The sequence below is a fragment of the Corylus avellana genome, chromosome 7, assembly GCF_965113065.1.
Source record: "Corylus avellana chromosome 7, dhCorAvel1.hap1.2, whole genome shotgun sequence".
NCBI lineage: Eukaryota > Viridiplantae > Streptophyta > Magnoliopsida > Fagales > Betulaceae > Corylus > Corylus avellana.
The window spans coordinates 9,039,780-9,060,194 of NC_142496.1; the positions used below are offsets into that span (position 1 = coordinate 9,039,780).

The window sequence follows — 20,415 nt, forward strand, 5'->3', positions numbered from 1 at the left end:
TGTGCACATGTTTCTTTAATGATTTTTTTTTTTTTTTTTTTTAATTTTTTTTTTCACAAAATATATATATATATATATATATATATATATATATATATATATATATTCACAACGTGTTCATCTTGTAAAGCTCAACAGTAAATATAGGAATACAATAGAACAAAGAATGTAACATAGAAGATGTGTTTGATCTGGAACATCTAGGAACAGTATTCCCTCAATTTGACCCTCACAGAAACCATTTTATGGTTCAGATTAAATGGCACAGTATCAGTATCTAATACCTGTATAAGTTGCCATTGTCACGTTATTTTAAATTTTTTTTTTTAAATGGTGCAGTATTGTATATACTATTGGATGATGCTGTAAAATTTAATCTAGAGCATGAAATGGATGCTCTATTTCACTTGGAGAAAATCCAATTCCGAAGATCTCTCGCTTTATTTCTTGAGAAATGCTACCCATTATTTTCGTTTTATTAGGCGTGGTTTCAGCCAATTGAGTTAGCTCTTGGGGACTATCTCTTGCATTTTTAAGTGTATATTTTTTGACGAAATAGTAAAAATTGAATTTAATAGTGGTTCATTTAAAATTTAATAATAATTTTCAATGTAGAATGTAACATGTCACCTATTTCTTAGTTCATAAAAAAAATGTTTTAAAAAAAAATTATTTGGTGGCCGCAAAAACCAACAACTTTATGTCACTGGCATATTTGAAGACCATGTTCTCTCAGGAAGGGCCGTTTGATGGGATCTTGGGATTTTCTCTGGGATGGCTGCTTTAGTCTCTACAGAACGAGAGAGGTTAAAAGATAAAATGGATTTTAGATTTGTGATTTTGTTCTCTAGGTCAACTTTTTCTTCAGTGAGGGAGGCTAGTTGGTCTCCCTAATCAATGAGATTAAAAAATTTCTTCAACTTTTTCTATGATGGAATTAAACACCCTTTGGCAAAGTTCAGTGGTTAGAAAGCAAACTCAATTTGTAACACCTCCAAAATTACATAATTAAACTTACTTAACTTGGAGTGTTACAACACGTACCTCCTTCAAACTAATTAACTGAAGTCATTACACATAACTAATTATTAGAGTATACTAATCATACAACTTTAAATAATGTATCATTAATAAAGACTCAGAACTTTCAAATAGACGTTACTATAACGTTAATAGCTAACTTCTATCTACGCATACTTAACAATGCGAGCCATTCACTTGGCATCGTCATCCTAGCAAATTTCTCACCTTACCACCTAACAACTTGCTAAATTGAAAAATACCCAACTGTTCCACAAGTTGAACAAAGTAATTGTGTAAGTCCATGACTTAGTAAGTAAATTATTATGTAACTGGTTATGAAATGAGCCTTTGTGATGCTCCAAAATATCAAAAATGATTTATTAAAAAAAAAAAAAAAAACTGTTCATTTGAACTTATAAAACACCCCTCAAACTTTTAAAGAAGTACCAATTCTCTTGATCAAGCTATCACTAGAAAAATACCCTTACAAAAAAAAAAACCCAACTTCAACTCTCTGGCCGAACGTTCGATCATGACCTTAGTGCAAACATTTGACATGGGACCTTCTCGAATGTTTGACTTACAACCTTAGAACCATTGTGTAATAGTATACCGAACGTTCGATGACAGCTTGAAAAACAATTTTTACCCATTCTCCACATTTTCAAACATTAGCATCCCTCCCACTCCTATAAATACCCCTCCCTCTCGCTCCTAAACCCATCCCTACACTAAAAACACTAACCCTAGAGTGAGAAGAGATTTTTTTGAGAGAGAAGGAGAAGATTTTGGGGTGGTTTGCCATCTTCAAGGTAAACTCTTGTACATTCACTTAGCTTTCATGTTATTCTTGTTGTTTTCATGTTCCTTACAAGTTTTTAAGATACCAAGATGAGTTTGTGTATCATTTTCCTTAAGAGAAAATGATTTTTAAATGTTTTAGAAACACTTCTTGTTTTTCCTAGCTTTCATAATATCAAGGTTTATTATGCTTGCATGCACTCATTTAGAGCCTAAGGTGTGATTTGTTATGTAGCAATTGAAGGATAGGAGCTTTACATGCATTTTGGCCTCTGATAGAACATTCTCTCTAATTTGGCCGAACGTTCGCCCTCGAGCTTGAATGTTCGGTCCATTGACAAAACGTTTGACCAGTGTCCAAAATGTGTAAAATTAGAGTTTTGTGATCTTTTAGCTAGTTGTTTTTGATTAGGACCTTATGTGTCTCTAGTAAGTTCTCTAGTACTTCGTATAATGATGAATCATGTTTCGTTATAGCATGAATCGGAATTTTGGAGGACTCAAGCGAGCGTACGAGGTAAGTAAATACTTACAACTGCTTTCCTAAAAAACGTGCGATATGTCAGCTGACTGAGCGCATGTATGCTATGAGCATATTTACCATTTACATAACTTGGTAACTGCCTTAATAAATGATTAATGAGATGCATTCTATGACATGGTACACCGGTACATGCGGTATAATAGTCATGAGCTTGCTATATATACTTGATTCTATGGTCAAATATATGTGTGTTTATATGGGCCTTGGATCCAATGGTTGTTTCGTGACCGGCGTAGTCATGTATAATTGGTGGGTCACTACATGATGTACATTATTAGTAGCGTAGGCCACCTGAGGTCGGACTCGGTCAGGCTGCTAGTTATGAATGATAGCGTGCAATGGCCGAGGTACCGACATTGTATTACACGTCCCTCGGGACAACGCCAACCTTGTTGAAAATGGTTAATATCTCGGGTAGATTGTACATGATAGTTATGACTTATTAAAGCATTAGTTTTTCTGCATTAAAATTTATAGGCAATTGTCATTAGGATTACACCTACTTCTTGCCAAAACAAAATTATACTTTACAGTGTAATAACAGAGGCAACATCTCATTCAAATTATTTACTCGAAATGCAAGTTTATTTCCGTTTATAAATACTGGTTCATGTCATACTTGACTATGATATTTACTTACTAAGTCCTTAGACTTACGCAGTTAATGTTGGAATCATTTACGTAAATTTCAAAAAAATTTCTTTTTACACAACGAAATAAAACACTATCCCCAATACCTGTTACCATCAAGACAAACATTTTTAGATCTAAAGGCAAGCATATAAGTTACATTACTTACATGTAGCTTTGCCTTCTCCTAGGCATTGGAGCGTAGGAGTGTGCATCCGTTCTTCCTATGGTGTTGGACTAAGTAGTTGAAGTTCCAACAAGCTTGAAAACTTCAAACATGAGTCCATACTCATCTCATATTCATCGCGTTCTTTGTGTTCTTAATGAACTTGAAGAACAACTTTATGTTCTTCATTATATTCATAAAGAACCTCTTGAAAACTTGAGAGTTTATCAAGGTCTTCAAGATCTTCAAATAGTTGGGGAGAAGATTGCTCCATTAGATATTCTCTTTGATGATTGAATATGACTGTGAGTGTGGGCTCACAAAGTTTTCTCAAGAACAAGAGAAAACTAGAAGCAAAACTTTGAGATAATAAATTCTCCCTAGTGGCCGTGTATTCACTCTTGTGGGAGAGTGATGTTGTATTTTCATAAAAATCACAAGTTTATGAATTATTTCAAGTACTTTGCTTCTCAATTGAACCTCTATTTATAATACTGGGATCCTAGGAGAAAAGTATTTTTAAACCATGAATCCCAGTCTCTTGTAGAAGTCGGCCAAGGGGGTCAAAAGACCTTCTTTGCCCTTCTACATACACAGCCATGGGAAGAAAAGATTCTCCCCATGCACTTGGGCTAGGGCTTAGAAGCCCTAGCCCACTCCCACTTTGTTTAGCACTTGGGCTTGGGTTTTATCCTCAAGCCCAATGCTCTTTCACTTAACTTTAGTCTTTGAAATTAATTCCATTAAGCCCAAATTTTATTTATAAGCCTAAAGAATTAAAATCATAAGCCCAATGCTTATTTTAATTCCTTAGCCTGTAGGAATTAAATTATGAGTTTAGTGCTTTATTTGATTCCCCAAATCCAATTTTTCCAAATAACCAACAAGATTAATAAATCTTCTTGCTCATGTTTTGTTAAAATAAAACATCACAATAAATAAATAAATAACTAAGGAACAATATAATTTGTCAGTCAATTTATATCAACTCAAAGAGTGACCTAAAGGAAAAATATCATTAGCTTAATAGGCTCATGACCATGTCTTCCTAGACCATGTCACACGACTTTATTTAATCATAATTAATTCCACTAAATAGTTGTGATTGCACTCTAATGATTATTATTTTTTATTTAATCACTTAATGCTCATGACATACTTGCTTATTGCATGTTACTCCTCCATGCAATCATTCTGTAGTCAAACCAAAGTCTTTGAACTGTTACTTTGTTCACTACCTCTTTTTCTTAAGTCATTGATTTAAATTTCTGATTATCCTTATGTATCTTGTGAGAATATATCTCACCTTGTACATGTATAAGTTTTTAGTGTACTTACTGAAAACACTCGGGCCTGAGCTTTAGGATAATCTTTCCCATTAAATCTAAAACAATAGGAATATTTCTTATCTCTTTGTTCTTTCACTAAGGATTTTGATTCCTTCTTGAAGTTGGTGTTCCCACAATGTTACATGTGATTACCCAACGTACTGAGGTTCTTTCGACCGACGATAGGTCTTACTCTATGATACATCTAAGTAGGGCTGGCAATTTTGACATGACCTACAAACCTAACACGAACAAGACATGAAGTTATAAGGTTTGGGTTTAGAGTTTGGGTCATAAACGGGTCAACTCGTTTATGACCCGTTAATTTTTTTGTTTTTGACGAGTCAACCCGCTTGACCCGCCTCACCCGTTTTTATTTTTATTTTTATTTTTTATTTAAAATCCTAAACCTAAAGTAGTAACGATGATGATATGGTGGAGTTTTGTTTCTTTTTTCTTTACTACTTTGATTTTGCTAGCTCTTTTTAACCATCTTTTTTTTTTTTTTTTTAGTATAGTTTTACCTTAATTGGTAAGTGATTTGGTGATGGGTGTAATTCGAAGAGATTGAGTTGTTATTTGAATAGACAATTAAACCTATTAGACACAATTCCCAAATCATTTACCACATAAACTTTATAGTTTGAAATTTGTTATTTGCTATGATGGAGTTGAAAATTGCTAATATTTGTGAATGTTTTTATTGAATGCCAATTTGTTACTCTAATAGACAATTAAACATATTATGCTTTTTTTGTGAAAATTTGCTAATGTACTAATCCAATAAACAATTAAACCAATGATATTTTTATTAAATCACTTTTCTTTCAAACGTTTCTGTCGTGTCGAGTCAAATGGGTGGCTATGCCTTGTAAGTTAAACAGGTCAAATGGGTCATGTCGGGTTACCCGGTTATTTTTTGTGTTGGGTTCGTGTTTGAGATTTCCACCCATTTATCTAAACGAGTCGTGTCCGGGTTGAGGCTAATCGGGTGGTGGGTCAATCGGGTCGTGTTCAGGTTGAACCGCTAGCCTGTTTTTCCACCCCTACATCTAAGTAATCAACATTTCACATATGAGTTCACGAACTCTTAAGGATTAAATGTTAAGTCATTGTACACGTACATCATTTGTTATGACAATATAAACAAATGATGACTCACGTGGTCCTGTTTGGTGTATGACATAATCTTGCCAATACCCTAACATATTAACCTGAAGCATCTCTGCTTCTCATGATTAAGACAAGTCGTCTGAGGTTTAATATGTTATAGTTTAGTTGGAGTTCACAGTTCCATTTATGACTACGAAAAGCAAGTTTTATAAGTTGCAAGGACATTTGAGTATGATCTTTTGTGATACCCACACCATCTCAAATACAATGCATCTTAGGGATCTCACATGCATATAATCGGATAATACACAATCACACATATATGCCATTCAAGAATAAGTGTATATGACATCATTTTCAATTGTTAATGCGGCTTGTTGGTTGCCTATTTTTTGAGGGGACCTCTTGCTAAGAAGAGGTTAGTGGCGTGTTCGCCACATCAGGTTATTTAAGAAATGCCAGAGGTCCAATTTGCATAAACTAGGTTTAACTAGAATATCTGCATTTTGATTAGTAGCTCCATGGCTATGCTCGATGATAATGTATGCATATTTTATGATTTCTAGATATCTCAGATTTGTTCATTTCACCTTCCTCTACATTTACTCTAATTATGCTAGAGGGGCGAGTCTCTAGTTAGTTACTAGTTAGCTGATTTGGGAAAAGTGCCAGTTGTTGTGAAATTTTAATATTCTCGCAAGTGCACGAATCGTTTTGCAATATAGTGTTGCAAGTGTGAGGTTAAACCCACAGGAAATTGTATTTATGAAAACCAAATATACCTAAACCAATTAAATCTTAACCTAGTTCCCAAAACTGAGTGAATTTTGAATTGAAACTAAAATAAAAACATAAACTATACAAAGTGAAATTAATCAAATAACTGTTGTGAAATTTTAATGTACTTGAAAGTGCACGAATCGATTTGTAATATAGGGATGCAAGTGCGAGGTCGAACCCGCAGGGAATTGTGTTTTTGAAGAACAATTATATCTAAATCAACTAAATCTTAACATAGTTCCAAAAGATGAGTGAATTTTTTTGTGAATATAAAATCAAAAGCATAATTAATACAAAGATAAAGTACTAAGCTTTCAAAATCCACACCTACCAAATCGTAGCAACATATTCTCATGTTCATCAATATATATATGAAGTTCTCACAATAAAAATCTTATGTATGTTCTATTTTGCTTCAAAGATTAATTAAATCATTCAATGAATCCGTTCTTTGCACAAATCACAAATGATATCCAGTTTAAATTAAATCATCAAATGTATTTGTAAATCACAAAAGATATCCAATTTAAAATCAAATAATCAAATATATCCGTAGAATGAAACACAATGAATATCCAATGTTTTGATAAATAAAAAACCCAAGCAATCAATTAAATGAAACTATTTTCAAGTCATCAAATGTGTTCGTAAATCACAAGAGATATCCAAGAATCATCCCACTAATTGAATTGAAGTAGAACAATTAAAATATTAAAACTCATAAAATCGGATAATATCAACTTATATAAAAATATTGCTGTTCTTCATCGGTGAGGCTTCATCCTCGACCTTAGTTGGAAATTTAGTTACACATAACTATGAAAAAATAAATAAAAAACTAATCTAAAAGGAGAACTACTCTTGAAATTTCGTACTTTGCAGCCTCCTCCTTTTTCTGAAGCTTTAGGTCCTATTTATATGGAGCAAACAAACCCTAGAAGCCCTAGGAATCCCATAAAAATCATACTTCAATCTCTTAGTCAAATTAGGAAGCAATCCTAATACAAATCAGAATAAGATTTGTCCAGATTTTCGTTCTTATATTGTGGGACACATTGGCATAAAAAAATTCTGAATTTTCACAATGATTTGTATTATTTTGAGTTAGCTTTTCAATCCCGCTAGTTTCACCTCAATCCAATAGTTGAGGTGAAAGTTACAGTAAAAATACTGAGACGTGTGCATAATCTAAAATTTAATCAAATTCGATTTTGACTCCAATTAGAGAAATACTGGTTTAATCATTTCCTTAATTTGGTTAAATTTAATCTCATCATCTAGGTCTTCTCAAAGTGTGCTTTAAGCCGTAAATCAATGAAATTTATTTCATTTTTCCTTAGGAACTTGAAAACACTAAAAAAAACAACATCAAGCAAATAACATTACTAAGGAATTAACATATGCAAATTTAGGGGCTCAAATATGGAATATTTGGCACTTATCAAACACCATAAACTTACATATTGCTAGTCACTTAGCAAGACAAAATTAAAAATAAAATCAAAACATGAAACATAAATCCCCTGTCGTGGTAGATACAATTGCATTTGACATATGTAACAAACCTTTTAAACTCCTAGGCATCCCTAGTGGACGAGTGAAGTCTCGTGAGGGTTTAGCATAAATGATACCCACAAACATTGTCAGCACTATGTTATTGAAAAGAATGAAGTTTCACACAAACCATGGTTCTTATTTATGAGCAATGTTAAAAAGATGAACCCCATATTCAAAATCATTGGGATAACCTAAATTAAATCACTCATAAATGGACAATTGAGACATCATATGTTCTGATATGTGGGAAGTGAAATTAGCATACAATCATGAGGCTTCAATTTAATCAAAAACCGCACCTCAAAATCCGTAGGAATTCCTATCAAATGAAACAACCAAGGCTTAATTATTAACAAGATATGCAAAAATAAAAAATAAAAAAATAAAAAAATAAAATAAAATTCTCTTTTTTTTTTTGGTAGTCTGTGCAATGCTTAGCTCCTTTAAGCTTTATAATTGACCCATGTAATGAGTGTTAGGCCAATGACTCTCAATCCAAATGACTTTAGGGCACTAGATGTAGAACATCCCTAAGGGTTTATTAATTCATGTCAAAAAGGCTACGAAGCCAAACTAACCATACCATTAACCAATCTAAACTTCACATCTTTTTACGCAAGCACTCAATACTTAATAAGACAAAAGGTCCGATTACTTAGTGAAAAACTCAAAATGATTTTTTTTTTTTTTTTTACAAGCCAAGGTTATTCATCAATAAGTCATCCAACAAATCTCAAGATAAATATTATTCAGTTCAAATTTCATACCTCACAGATTATATGCTAATGTGCTCATGATAATTCTACTAAAAAACAAGTGAAGTCTCTTTTGCCCAAAAATAAGTCAAAGGACTCAGATTTCTAATGACATGATGATGTGTTCAAAACTTTAAGCAAGCCAATGAAATGCAAACCACAATTACAGTTTCCCTCAAACTTAACAACAACATAGCACAATTTTTTATTTTTTTTTGAACACACAGACAGATAAAAATAAACAAATAAAAACAAACCAACAGGCAGTGTGTCATTCCATACCCCCAAACTTGAATTACACATTGTCCTCAATGTGTAGTATAGAAATACATTACTAGAAGTAAGGAAACATCTGGGTGTGAAAAAGGCTAGGGCATCCCCCAAACTTAAACACCATAACACTTGTCAACAAAACTAACAGGAATATTTTCTCACAGAAACAAACATTAAAAGATTAATTGATGTTATAAACAAAAATAAAATGAAAAAGGAAAAAGAAGTGAGAAATGAAGTGCGGAAAATAAAAAAGAAAAATTACCGTACTTTCCCCGATCATTCGGATGCCTAACCAAACCCTTCCACCCTTTCTTCTTTAAAGCATCATAGCACTGTGGAAGGTTGTTTTGCCATCTTAGGTAGCCAACTTGCTTACTTCAAATGATCTTCTTAAGACGATGGTTCCTTGCTTTGCGCGCTTGTTTGCATAAATCCTTGAGAATTTTGGCATAAGATGGCTCTTTGAGACATTGAAGAACTGAAGCTTTGGGTTCATGTTGTGTCTCAAGAGGGACGGTGATGCAAGCATGAGCTTCAGTACTCACTTCCTTGTCACTGGATAGATTAGGATCTGTTGGGGGCTTAACTTGCTTTGTGCGCTCACCTTGCTTTTTTTTTCTTCCTCCTCACTGTTGTCCTCAATTTCCTCACTCCCAAGTATGGTGGTGGCTTGGATATGCTACTGATAAGAATTACTAGAATCATTCTCATCAATCATGTAATTCCTTTCAGCCATCAATTGACTTTGAAACTCTTCTTCCTCTATTCTGTTGAGTTCAGCAACTAGATGACTGATCTATCTTTCCAACTTTGCAATTACTTGAGTGTTGGCCATAGCAGAATTCTTAAGCTCTTGCAAGGTTTGGCTATTGAGCATGTTTGTTTTATTCATCTCTTGCATGAATGCTTTAAACGTGTCTTCCAAGGATAATTTTTGTGGAGGATAGTTGTAGGATGAAGGATGGGGAGATTGGTTATCGAACTGTGGATATTCAGGATGGTGCAGTTCATGAAATTAGGGAGCATAATTTCCCGTAGCCTAAACTTGCCACTAGAAATCAGGATGGTTGCTCCATTCTGGGTTATAAAAATTAGAATTTGATTCAAATCCCGGGTTGGAGAAATTGGTGTTCATTTGTTCACAAGAAGAATTAGAAAATTGTCTAAATGCTAGACAATTGCTAACATGATGATAAGGATTGAAACAATATGAACATGGTTCACGTGGGTTGAAAATGTAAGGGTAGTTAGTAGGAGCGGGTGTCCTACAACTAGGAGAAACATGTTGTATAAAAAAATTATTAAAATCATCACACAGCAAATCCATGCTTCACTCTCACTCTTTAGCATGCAAATATCCCACATAAAACATTAACAATTTTTTTTTTTTTTGAAGTAAAATAAACAAAAAACAAATATTATAAAGTCAAAAATTACTACTAAATCAGAATTGTCACGAAATTGATGTGTTGAAAGAGATAAAGATAATGAAAAGGTTAGGGTTTTGATATCCACTACTAATTAGACTAAATAAGATAACAATATGCCAATGTCACAATCATTTCAGTATATTTAATGCTTGCCAACCTAAGGGCATGGTATCTACTCCTTAAGCTATTGATCTTCCTAAGCAATGAATTAGGCATGGTATCTACTCTAATTTTTTTTCTTCACCAAAGGATTTAGCATGGTATCTACTAAGTTATTCTTTAGGGAAGCATAAATCTAAGGAGATTGACAAACACATGAAGGCTAGGGCATGGTATCTACTCCCGGTTTTCCTTGTTGATTATTCCAAGAACCTGTGATGAGATTCTTTTGTCACTTTATTAAGCCAGGACTCGGTTATCCAAATTGACTTAAATAACATATCCAAACACATGCATATGATGATCAGGCACATTCACATGAGGAATTCAATTACATAAACTTAATCAATTAAAATAAACCACAACATGATTGAAACAAAGGCATTAGTATTGAAACTTAAAAAGACATGATTAGGGCTTCAATGTAGCCCTAACAAGAAGTTTAGTTACACATAATGAAACTAAAACTAAAAAGAAAAGGGAAAAAAGAAACAGGAAAATGCTTCTTGAAGTAGCCTCCTATTCTTCTCTCCAGAATTGTGTATCTTTCCTATAGGCTTAGAGGTTTATTTATAGGTTTAGAAAAACCCTAAAAGCCCTAGAAACCCTAGTAAAGTCGGAGGTTTAAGTCCTAGTCCAATTAGGATTTGAAAAACCTAATTTAATGTGGAAAAGAAATCTGGCCGCGCGAGTGCGCTCGATCCCAAGGTGTTGCTCTCGAGCGCAAACCTGCGCTCAATCCCTCTACATGTGCGCTCGAGCGTTGATGCGCTCAAGCCTGCTTCTTGTGCACGCAGATGCACTCTTGTGCTCACTCCTGGTTTTGGCACTCGAGCGTTGATGTGCTTGAGCATAGGTGTAGTGCGCTCGATCGCACTGCGCCTGGATGCTTGTGCTTTATCCAAAACTTCCAGCTTTTTCCCAATTCTGTCTTTTAAGCCCGAAACTTCCAAAAAGGCTTCATTTTCCTTCAAATACCTAAAAACTGACAAAAAAACAAAAAGGAAGTAAAACAACATAAAATAGCATGACTGGGAGATTAACATATGTAACTTAAGGGGCTAAAATATATTTTAGCACTCATCACAAAACAGCACAAAATCTCTTTTCCTGTTAGCACTTCAGTTTCAAAGTTTCCATTTGATTTAGTTCATTGTGATATCTGAGGGCCTTTGGCTACTAAGTCTATCAATGGATCGCTTTACTTTTTTACCATTGTAGATGATTTTACTCGTTTCACTTGGGTGCATTTGATGCAACATAAATCATAAACCAAATCTTTAATCCAAGCATTTTTTAATCTCGTTCAAGCTCAATTCAAATCAAAAGTCAAATGCCTAAGGTCTGATAATGGACTTGAATTCAAAATGGATGATTTCTTTTCTGCTCAAGGCACTATTCATCAGCTTAGTTGTGTTGAAACTCCACAACAAAATGCCATAGTTGAAAGGAAACATCAACACATGTTAAATGTTGCAAGGTCTCTTCGGTTTCAGTCACACCTTCCTTTGAAATTCTAGGGAGATTGCATTCTTACTACAACTCATCTTATAAATAGAATTTCCCCACCTCTTCTTTCAAACAAATCTCTACATGAGTTACTATATTCTGTTATGCTTTCTTATTCTCATCTTAAGGTTTTTGGTTGTTTAGCATATGTATCAACTTCGTCTAGAAATAGAACAAATTTTGATCCTAGGGCTATCCCTTCCATATTCATTGGATATCCTTATGGCATGAAATGATACAAGTTTTATAATCTTCATACTCATTTTGTCATCATTTCTAGACATGCCATTTTTCATGAAACCATCTTTCCCTATGCTTCCCATTTCGTTCATACATCAACCCAATTGCATGAAAATGTTTCCCCATCCATTCCTATTGCCGTTCCCAATTTTTCAGAAGATGTTTTTCCATCATCGTTTTCACAACCAGTCACACCTAATTCAATTCCTTCATTTGATATTTCAGAACCTATTCCAGAACCTAATTCATTTGAAAATGTTTCTTATTCAATTTCTCATCATTCACCTATTCCAGAACTTTCTGTTTCTTCACCTTCTACAGAATCTTCTGTTTCTGAAATTCTTGCATCAGTTCCTCAATTCTCATTAGTTTCTGATGCTTCTGTAGCAATAGATTCTCCACTCCTATTTCTGACCATAATCATTCTATTCCTGTATCTTGTCTACCTCTTAGAAAGTCCATTAGGGTCAAATTCAAACCAAGTTACTTGCAGGATTTTCATTGCAAGTTGGCTTCCACTTCTCCACTTCAATCTACTTTAATGAATCCAAAGTCAAGTAAGCCTTATCCACTGTCATCATTTGTTTCTTACCATAATTTGTCACCATCTCACAGATCTTTCTATTTTTCTATCTCTTCTCAAATTGAACCTAAATTCTATCACCAAGCTGTAAAGGATGCCAATTGGCGTGCAGCTATATAGGCTGAAATTACTGCACTTAAAGCAAATCATACGTGGATTGTTACTACTCTACCATCTAAAAAACATCCTATAGGGTGTAAGTTAGTCTATAAAGTGAAACATAAGTCTGATGGCAGCATTGAGAGGTACAAGGCTCGGTTGGTAGAAAAAGGGTACACCCAATGTGAGGGTTTAGATTATCATGACACCTTCTCACCCGTGGCCAAGATGATAACTGTTAGGGTTTTCTTAGCTCTTGCTGTAGCTAAGGGTTGGTTGCTTCATTAGTTGGATTTTAATAATGCCTTCTTGCATGGAGACTTAGATGAAGAAGTATACATGACCATGCCTCCTAGTTTTGCTATCAAGGGGGAGATAAAGGTTTGTAAGTTGACAAAGTCCTTGTATGGAAGAAGGCCTCTAGGAATTGGTTATCTAAGTTCTCTACTGCTTTGATTGATCTTGGTTTTATACAATCTAAAGCTGACTACTCCTTGTTTACAAGACTCAAAGGTACTTCTTACATTGTTCTCTTAATCTATGTTGATGATGTGGCCATAGCAAACAATGATTCTAAGGCAGTTTTTGAGTTTATCATTTTACTTAATGATAAGTTTTGGTTGAAAGATTTAGGACCTTTGAAGTATTTTTTAGGACTTGAAATTGCTAGGAGCACAAAAGGCATTTCTGTTTGTTAAAGAAATTATGCCCTAGAAGTTCTTGAAGATTTAGGCCTCTTAGCTTGTAAACCTGTCTCTTTTCCCATGGAACAGAATCTTAAGCTCACCAAAGATGCTGGTGATCTTCTTCTAGATTTTACTAGCTACATGAGGTTAGTTGGCAGGTTACGTTATCTCACTATAACTCGGCCTGACCTAGCTTATTATGTTCAAGTCTTGAGTCAGTTCATGGATAAACCAAGACAAACTCATTTAGATGTTACTACTAGAGTCTTGAGATATGTCAAGAACTCTCATTCTTAAGGGCTTTTGTTTTCTGCACAATCAGATTTTTGTTTGGAAGCTTTTTCAGATTCAGATTGGGTAGGTTGTGTTGATACTCGAAGGTCCATTACTGGTTTTTGTGTGTTTCTTGGTAATTCATTAATCTCTTGGAAGTCCAAGAAACAACACACCATTTCTAGATCTTCTGCTTAGGCAGAATATAGGGCCATGGCTTCTACTTCTTGTGAAATAACCTGGCTTGTCTCTCTTCTTCATGACTTTCATATACCTCATCCGAAGGCTGCCTTGTTGTTCTGTGATAGTAAGTCTACTTTATATATAGCAGCCAATCTTGTTTTTCATGAGAGAACTAAGCACATTGAGATTGACTGCCACTTAATTCGTGAAAAAATCCAACTTGGTTTGCTCAGAACTTTGCACGTGTCTTCTCATAACCAACTAGCCGACATCTTCACAAAAGGACTTGATGTTGTTGATGGAGAGGATGAAGGAGATGAAGAGGAGGTGGATGATGAGGAGACTGAGATTGAGATTGATGTTAAGAAAATCAATGTCTCAGAGCCCAAGAAAATTGTCAGTGAAGAGAAAAAGCTCCATCATCAACTTCATAGGAAACCAATGGCCACTGTGAAACAGCCCCCTCCAGTTGAAAATTGTACGGAAATTTATCAAAACCTACTCCAAGGCACCATAATCTCTCAAAACCCACTTCAAGTTAGTGTCTTTAATTTATCTGCATTTTCAATTCACTTTGTGAATCTATCAAATTTGGTTTGAGTTTGAAGATTTTATGATGTAGGTTCTTATAAGTTCCAAACTTTTCGAGAAACCCACAGCAAATTGCAAAGTTTTGGTAAGTCTGATTTTAGAAATACAGTACAATTGCAAATTCTTAAAGGAAAGTTCTTGCAATTTTATGATTCATTTTGTTTTCTCTCTCTCTGTTTTATTTTGCAGTGGACTTAGTAATGTGGAAAGAAGTCCCAAGATCGGCACTTGTCTTTCTAATTGGATCATTTGTAATACTCTCATCTTCCTATACAAAGGATATAAATTTGAGGTTAGAAAATCCATAGTCAAGAAAATTTTAAGTAGCCTTTGATTTGCAATTCCTCTGGTTTAGAACAGAGCCCAGAACTCAAATCTTTTTTTAATTGTTGTATCTGTAGCTTTGTTTCTGTGATTTCCTACCTGGGTTTTATTTATCTTGCTGCCATTTTCATCTATAGGACCCTCATTTGCAGGTAATTCCTCAAACACTTCTTAATTAACAGAAAAAGATATTACCAATTTGATCTCTTTCTGATTCTTTTTATTTTTATTTTTATTTTTTTTCTGAATGATTGAATTTGGGGAGTTGTAAATATAGATGATTCATGGTATGCGCTAGGGGAACAAGAAGCTATTTGGTTACTGAGATTGTTTCTTCCTTACGTTAATGAGTTGCTACTAAAACTCAGAGCCCTTTTTTCTGAAGATCTACTACAATGAAGGTAATTTTCCTTTTCCTTTTATTTTATTTTATTTTTTTATTTTTTATGTGGACATGAATGAAGCTAAACAAGCCTTTATTGTGAATATAAAAAGACGACAAATAGAGAAATTTATGACAATGGTAGCTGGCAGTACTTCTCTTTGTTTTGGCTAGGAAGAAATTCGTGGGCCTAACTCATCTCATAAAACTGGTTCAATAAGAGAAGGTTTTCCATTCCTTATAAACATGCTCAAGATCTTGTCCACAGGCAATGTGGGACTATTTCTCAACACCCTCCCTCACGTGCAAGCTGGTATTAGTGTGGACCCCTATTTGTCCTATGGTAGGCTTTGATACCACGGAAAACTTTGAGAGGTTTATTAATCAAAGTAGTAATTTACAAGTATAGAGGTAAGGTGTTTATATACACACAACCTTAGCCTAATACAGAGAACGTTACATCATAAAATCACAAAAGATCTTCTCCACTAAGTGATTGCTTGCTGCTCAAGTCTTGAGAGGCTAGTGAATCTTTCCTTCTTGAATTGGCTTGATTATGAGCTATATGGTCATGAGAGAATCCTTGTAATATTCTTAGCAAAGGTCTCATGATTCTCAAGATTTCTTTCTTTGTCAAGACGTCAAAGGCTTTCCATATTGGTTTTGTAAATCTGCATTGCCACTGGTTTTCTCTGTCAAAGCGCTCGATCGCACACGGCTTGCGCTCGAGCGCATACGGTTCTGTAAATATGCGATTCCCTCTATCACAGCGCTCGATCGCATAATGTGGCTTGCGCTTGAGCACATATGGTTCTGTAAATCTGCGATTCCCTCTGCCACAACGCTCGATCGCACAATGTGGCTTGCGCTCGATCGCATCTAGTTCTGCTTGTTTGCCTGGTATACTTTAACAACTGCATAACCGTTTGGACCGTGGTTAAATTAGGTAAGCTTCACTTGGGTTTCTTTTTCCTCTCTTTTTATTCCCCCCCACCTTTTTTTTTTCCTGTTCTTTTAACTGATTTTGAAGGCATGCTTAAGTTTAAAAATATAAAACGAAAGAAAATTTTACTGTACTAAAGTTCATCTGCCCGAATAAGTGTTCGGCTGCCCGAACACATACATACTTGGGTAAATAAATTCACATTTGAGTAGGTGGATTCCATCTAGGTTTAATTGGGGAGTGTTTTTATTTATTGAGAGATTATGCTGAAATTACAGTGTCGGTGTTATTGTCTTTCACTCTATAGTTTTTACTGATTCGTTTTTGTGGGAGTTTTCACTTTACCAAAAATCTGTTCCTTATACTCTGCATAGTTAACTGCAATAGGTAAGTTTCTCAATTTAATGTAGCTCCCAAAAGTCGGCTGACTATGCTTTTTGTGTACACCAAGCTATAATTACCTCTTTAGAGCTAGGATTTTTTGGAATTCCAGCAAGAAATAAGAGAAGGAAAGGTGTAGGCCTAGGTGCTCCGGGGTGGCCTGAAATGCGGGGTCTACCTCTTCCGGACACCCTGGCCTGCATCCTTCTCTCATCCGAATTCGAAGTTTGGACATGAAATTCCAAGAGATAGTTTGACCATAGTCCTAAATTCGAGCATTGTATCCGTCATTATTTTTCATTTCAATTAAATATTTTATATGTTGGGCCTCGCTTATTAAGGAATTGTTTGAAAAAAGATAGAGAATTTAACATGTGCTTGTTTTCAATTTCAACTAAATTTTGGCTTCGACGCTTCCACGACATATGGGACTCATGCTCTCACAAGAAAGCCGTGGCTGCATCCACTGTTTTTCTCGTTTTGAACCTATCCTCAACAGTCGCACGCATTTGGGAAGGTGAGAACATCTTTATAATCAAGGATGGAACCATGATTCCTTAAGGAGTCCAAGCATGAAAGAGGGCTAAACCTAATTTTGATAGAGGTTAAGCTTAATTTTAAGGCCTGAAAAGGGGAAAATTTTAAAATCAGGGTCATGGCCCTAGGGTCTCCTAGTTCCGTCTTTGTTTATATATAACATTAAGCAATTCAGGATTTTCATAGCTATTAGCAAAGTTTTGGCTTTGTGTTACTAGATTCTAGTGAAAACTCTTTTGCAGTGTTCATGCTGTATGTGGATTTCCGAAGCTATCAGCAGTCTTCCATGAGAGATGATTGGGTGGAAGATGAAACAGGAGGTGAAGAAACATAATGACAAGGACCATCATCAATTTGGATAGAGAAGTACATACATGAGAGAGTCACATTCATGGGCAAATAATTGACTGTTTGACAAGAAAAAGAAAAGGATAAAAAGCAAAACATATTGTTGCTATAACACACACACACACACTCACACACACACAAAAAAAAAATCTTTGTTGCTATACACATGATTTACTGCTGAAAAAATTTCATCAAATTCACTATGTAAAAAGTAGTTGAAGGATGAAGTGGCTTTTAAAAGTATATGTTGTAAGTTGTTGGGAAATAAATACTTATGGAGTGTGTAATCTTTTAGGATTTTTGTTTGATTACACTTAGTGGACGGAATCAAGATACTAAAGGTAGTGTGGATTCCCTATAGAAATGCGAGAATTCACATTTTCTTGACCTTAGAAAAGTTTTATTTTAATTTATTTTTTTCTTTTAAACCATAAAAATGCTGACATTTTGTTGCCCATAAGTTGTTTTTTATTATTATTAAGGCTATGTGATGATTTTTTTTATGTTTATTTTTTTAGTGCTACTTGTTGGGTTAGATTGTGACTACTTGTAAAATTTGTATATAAAGGTTACTATTTAGAGCAAGACATAAGAAGATAGTTCCTGGGACCCCACAGGCCACGTATTGTATTATATCTATAAATCATGAACATTAATGAAAATGGTATTATATATCACCCCATAATAAATACGTATTTTGTAATTACCTTCAGGCAATAGCGGAGGGAGAATTTTAATTCATAGGGGGGGTAAAACTAAACGATAGAGTCAAGCAAAAATTAATAAAAAATATTAAATAATACAACTAACGAAATAAATAAAAAATGAGGAAAACTTTTCTTACTACTCCAATATATTTTGTTAATTAATTGGTCAATCAACTAACACTCCGAATTGGTTATATTAATTGATCAATTATGGGGGGTGTTACAGTAATGCGCCAATCTCACATTAGTAAGATGAATAACATACTTAGAGAGAGTGGATTATAAGGGTGCTCATAGATGTTAAGTCAAATTGGTTACTTACTAGGTTAGATTTCAGTTTATAAGTGATTATAGGAAGCTTCAAATTGAATATTTCTTTTGGACTGATAATTGTTGGGGTTATTCCACATCGGTTGTGGAAATGGTTGATGGTCACTCTATAAGTGTAAGGGAAAGCATCACATCTTGAGGTAGCTTTTGTGGGTTGAGAAAGACCTAAGACCTTCCAACACTGGTATCAGAGCCCAGGTTAAACCAACAAGTTTCGGCTCAACAGTCCACGGGAGAAACAGCCTTGTTTGGAAATGCCATTTTTTGGTTTTGAATTCAATTCATTTTTTAGTTTTTTTTTAGTGTAAATACCGAGGAGAAAAAATAGTTGAGATTATGTTTGGATGGTAATTGATAAAATTAAGTAAAAATTATAAAAATACATATAATTAAAAAAAATTTATTAATATATTAAAAAAAACAAAATTAAAATTTTTTTAAAAAAATTATGGGCAATTTTGAACCACCCCTCAAACTACCACCGAGGGGTGGATCAACCACCCCCAGGTGTCTAAAGGTGGTTAAGTCACCACTAGGAGGTGGATCGGCCACCCCCAAAACTAATGGGGGTGGTCGAGCCACCCCCATCAGCGATTTTGGGTGGCTCAGCCACCCCAAAAATTGCTTGGCCACCCCCAACGGCTACTTGGGTATGGTTGATCCACCCCCAGTGCGTGGATTGACCACCCCCGAAGCTAATGGAGGTGGTTCGGCCACCCCTAACCGTTACTTGCCACCCCCAAATTAGACTGAGTGGGGGTGGCCGCAACCATTAGCTTCGGCCTTCGGGGGAGGCCGATCCTCCCCTGAGGGTTGGATCGGTCACCCTTAGATTCTTGGGGGTGGTCCAGCCACCACCTGAGGTGTTCCGGCCACCCTAAATTTATTTATTTCAATCTTTATTTATAATTTTTATTAATTGGGTTGAAAATTTTTGAGTTGAGCTGAGTTGAGTTTAAAAAATTGCCAAACATGAATTTAGAAAAAATTTGAGTTTGAGTTGGAAAATCTTGCTTCCCAAACAAGGCCAATTTGTCTCTGATCTGACACTGGGCTCAATGTATGAGGGGGAAATTGTTGGAGTTATCCCACATCGGTTGTGGAAGGGGCTGGTGGTCAATTTATAAGTGTGAGAGAAATACTCACCTCTTGAGCTAACTTTTAGGGTTGAGAAAGACCAAGACCACCCAACAATAGTGTATATGTGACTAACATTTTTCCTTAGCTATTACATTTTTTCACTTGTTTTAGTAAATGCCTATTCAAATCTTACGAGAGTACATAAATTTATCACCAAAGATTACTTTTGAATTATATATAACTCTTAGGGAAGCTTCTGACCCAAGCCAAGATAAATTATTCAACCAAAAATATCTCAAGTTAAAAGTCATTAACTTTTGCCAAAATTTTTCTACTCTTCCATAACTCTTCATTTAAATAAAATTTATTTGGAGAAACTTAATCCATTGTATTGAAGCATTATGTAATGCTTATAACGCAAGTGCCAACCATTAACATGTCACAAGGAGCCAACAATCCACATGTTAGAAAGAATTCAAATATTATAGACCAATATGAAGCAACATGATGGTGGCTTTTATAACTATCGGATTGTTACAACTATTTGGGGAAAGTATTTTTTGCCTTCATGAACTACAACACATTTTCACTTTACCCCTATGAACTACTAACTGTGACACTCGACCCCATGAACTACCATTTTGTGCCCAAAACCCC

The 20,415-nt window shown here is 34.9% G+C and overlaps 1 pseudogene; it reads left to right on the forward strand.

The window, feature by feature from the left end:
- Window positions 1–11,929: 11,929 nt before the first annotated feature.
- LOC132185288 (uncharacterized) lies at window positions 11,930–17,627 on the forward strand (annotated as a pseudogene).
- The last annotated feature ends 2,788 nt before the right edge of the window (window positions 17,628–20,415 follow it).